The sequence below is a fragment of the Leiobunum rupestre genome, chromosome 6 (assembly GCF_980474605.1).
Source record: "Leiobunum rupestre chromosome 6, qqLeiRupe1.1.hap1, whole genome shotgun sequence".
NCBI classification, from domain to species: Eukaryota; Metazoa; Arthropoda; class Arachnida; order Opiliones; family Sclerosomatidae; genus Leiobunum; species Leiobunum rupestre.
In genome coordinates, this window is record NC_143389.1 from 12,950,881 (window position 1) to 12,955,350 (window position 4,470).

Here is a 4,470-nt window from a genome sequence, read left to right on the forward strand (position 1 = left end):
TAGGCCCCGTAACTCCAGAGTCCCCGGTTCGTTACCGCGTAGCCAGGTAGCCTACCCTAGGAAGATTCAAGTGTACCTGGAGAAGAAATTTGTATTCCCCCCGACCAATGCCTCGCGGCTCGGCTACAGCTGTCGCCTGGTGTGTCAAATACTTGGACATAACGTTTTTAGCGCCACCTAAAAAGCTTCAGAGTAACCTAGGAGTTACCAAAACATTCGTCTGCTAGACAGTATTTCGAACTTTAACGGTTTTTAGCTTAGGCCACGTCGAAGAAATTTGCCCGAAAACTATATAATTTCAAAGAAAGTTGCAATGAATGTTAAGTTTTAAATTTAATTATGGGGAAATATTGTTGCTTTGACAACTGTCGTAGCGATTCTAGGTGCCATAAAAATATAATTTTTTTTCCAGTTCCTAAATCAAACACGTAGTCATAGTTCACATTTTCCCCACTAGATGGCTCCGTTGTAGTTTTATGTTCAAGGGTTTGAGGCTTTGAGCAGCCTCTCCCGTGGCCCCCCGGATTCTTCTCCAGGTACACTTGAATCCTCCTAGGCCTATTGTACTCGGGTTAAAGCGAGACTAGTCTAAGAGGATTGAGGGTTTGACGCCAGAGGGGGGTTAGACAGTTCGACTCGTTCGAGGGATGCGAGCGAAGGGACTCTACATAAAACCTCGACGTGCGGCCGCGGCGGTATAATAAGCGGAGTCGCTGTACATAGAAATCCAGTGAATAGGGAAATCAAAATTGATATAAACCTTAAATTCATCTCCTATTATTTGGAATTATTAAACTGGTCACCTTCTGTTTTTTTGTTATTATTTCGAATTAATAAACTGGACACGGTGACCAGTGACCCCCGAAATTTTGAATAAATAAACTGGTCTGAGCAATTAATTAATTGGTCTTTGACCACCTGACCACCGTTATTTCCAAGGCTGGCACTCAGTGCCATTGAATTGGGAATAATCATAGAAATCTCATAGGTAACTAGAATGCTGCCGTGTAACTGGCAAATGGCCCAAACGCCGTGGCAGACGAAGCCAGATCTCAGCCAATCAGAGCTCAAAGAGCGGTTCTGCCAAGAATTTAATGTCACCGGAGAGAATGACGTCACCTATCTCCCGCTATAGTAACGGAACCAAGGAGGATTATTATCCTCCTTGGCGGAACCACTCTACGGCCTCTCATTGGCTGAAGGTTCAAGGCGAACTGGCTTCAAGCTCGGCCGTAGGCGGCAGCATTCTAGTTACCTATGAGATTTTTATGGGAATAATACTACTAGAATTACAATTACGATTTCCGTTGCCATGGTTACGCGGGACCTGTTCTGATAAGACTGTACGAAATTCATCTTTATAATTAGGTGGTAGCGCCATCTATATTTTGTAAAGTTACATGGATAAAAATAAATAATTATTAGCTAATTCACCGTAACTTGAGTTAAAAAGGATCGTGTGGACAGAATAAAATTATTTTTAAACAACTTCAAAGGTTTGTTTGTTACGAGAAGTCATACATTTCAATTTCGCATCATTCGCGAAAAAAATTAATTGCAATATAGTTGCCACCACTAGAGACCGATGCCGCCACGGTAGAACGATAAAGTTGATAAAGCCTCCTTTTGAATGAAATTGGTCCCGCGCCAGCCAGATTTAGTTTTTACCTCTATTTATTCCCAACTCAATGGTCAGTGCCACAAGTAGTCTTTTGATTCTTTTTGAAGCAAAACTCGAGCAAAAAGGTCCGCAAATAAGGTTTAACGAAATAATCTTATCTAACGTAAACCTTTTCGAAATTTTTACCTGGATGCGAGATTGGGAAACTTTAAGAAATTTCATATACAATTTTTCGAATAACTTTGAAGAAATGGTAGCTGATTCCATAGAAATCTCATAGGTAACTAGAATGCTGCCGCCTACGGCTGGGCCTGTCGCCAGGTCATATTTAATCACATGGTACCTTTCAGCCAATGAGAAGCAATTTAGTGACTACGCTACACCCGACGCGTAATCTATCCTGGAATAAATTTGAAAGCTGCAGACGATGCCTTCGACAGCTAAGCTCGGGAAATTCGCCGTAGTCTAGATTATCAATAGCTGAAAACTATTCGTGAGTTCTGAACCGTTCAACCAGTCCCCATGCGCACTATTCGGCAAAAAAAATTCTAGAACTACCCAAATGCAAACTATTCGCAGACAAGAACCTCTTGTTGAACCGTTCGGAACCGTTCTAAATGGTACCTGCTCAAGAGCAAGTACTGGTCGGAACTCAAGGTTGAAATCTCTAAAATTCGTCTGCACATCGGGCTGCGTACGTCAAACCGTACGAATCACAACTATTCGTACAAAAGTTCTGAACTATCCAGAACTTTCGCGTGACGTTACAGCTCAGTCCTAGGCCGTTCTCTTAACGGTTCAGAACTCACGAATAGTTTTCAGCTTTTGAATTCGCATAGGATTATCATGGGTTTTTCTTCGATTATTTCGCTTTTGAGTTCTTAATTGCTTTACAAAAATAATGTAAATATGACGGTAAATATATCAAGTTTTTAATATTTTCTTTTAATATTTATAAATGTGGAATATTTTGAGCGATTTGGAAGTAGTTAGCTCCATTTCTTTCGTTGGTGCGCTTTGAAAACATTAAGCCTAGGTCAATCTGCTTGGAACTTCAACTTGGAAGCCACCGCGTTTAACGCGTTAATAATTGTAAATAAGGTTTTGCCAAAACTTGAACGACGTAAAGCAACTGCGTATCAATCCTTGCTAGTATTGTGTGTGATTACGCTGGGTTATTACTTAGGGCTCTGGGTTTTTTATATTGAGATCTTAAATGTATTTACTTGTTTATAAAGGTAAGAAATGTTTAATTTATTATTTGTTAAATCTTATCTAGTAAGTGAATCGGTAGAAGAAAGCATTAATTTTTAAATGCACTGTATAAATTCTTAGGCTTGTGGCTAGGCCTATAACTTGTCCAAAAACAATAATTCCTCTTTTATAATAGTGTTGTCGTCTGAAACCCTGCGACGTCACCATTGTAATTTGCCTATTGATATAAAACGGTAACTGTCATGGCAGCCACTATTAACACTACAGCTGTGACGTTACAAGTTTTCAAAATCGTATCAGACGACAACACTCTATAGTCAAATCACTTTGAAGATATCGCTGTAGTTGTTATTTTAGAACCTTTTATTGGTTCTCTGTTGGAATGACTGTCATTATTTTACCCTCTTCATTTGTAAGATTTTGATGGAAGCCCTGTAAGTGAATTATTGGTGCGTATCAAATTTGTTGCCTTGGTCTCATTCATTCTATGAACCTTTTCCCCTGATACTCTGGGAAATTATTAACAGTACACTAACTTTCATTAAAACATTAGGTTAACTTGGCGAGAAATACTTTCTAACCAACCTCTTATATCTGTAAGTCTGTATTTTCCCACCTCCAATCATAAATAGATGGCTAAAATTGTTTTTCAAAAGTCGATCCTATTTTAGAGTTAAGTGGACTAGTTTGGAGCCTTTCAAATTAGTTGAAAATCAAGGGTTTTTTTTGTCAAATTAAGTATTCAATAACCACAAAAATTGTATCTATCGGAATGTGGCATTTAACATGCATGCAGAATTTCGTAAAAATACAAAAAATTTTACTACAAATGAAAATATAGTAATCATAAATTTTACCAAATGTTTTAATAACAAAGGATTGAAATGATAAGAATGTTACTAAAAAAAAATTTTAAATCAATTTATTTGTTAAGATGCTAGACCAAAATCGTTTTTTAATAGCATTTAAGGAGTTCCTTGTATTTCAAGAATTAACTTTAATAGTGAAATTAGACCTGATCTATTAAAAAAGTAGGGAGAACCTGTGAAAGTACAGATGTCACTTTTATGCGCGCTAAATAATAATGCCCAACATCTAATATTTTTACAAATGAATTCTCAGTTTGTCATGATACTTTTATCTGGAAAATAGTCAATATCTGTTTCATAGTTTTTAAACACAAATGTAATGTAAATTTTAGTAAAAGAAGTAATAAAGAAAAATATGCAAATTTTTTATTGTTACTGTTTTTGTAATTTTTGGTTAAATATGAGATTGGGAAAAAGTGGTCTTTAACCATGTAAGTTACTGCATAAATACCACTACTGGCTTAAATCAATATTGCAACTTAATCATAAAAGCCTTTTAACCAATGACTGGGTTATAATGTATAGGAGGAATGTGGCCAGCTCTTCAATCAAACTAATCTACAGCTCCTTTCCCCTTCTAGTATACTGTTAACATCAAGTCTTTATGCTACTGTAGTATTGTTTGAAGACATGTGGATTTAATATAATTCATATATATAAATCAGGTTTGAATTATAATTAAGTTAAAAATGCCTGACAATTTTTTTTGGTTTTACCTCTTTCTCAAGTAATTCAAAAACTGAAAGGGCCCCCAAAATCTTTAAG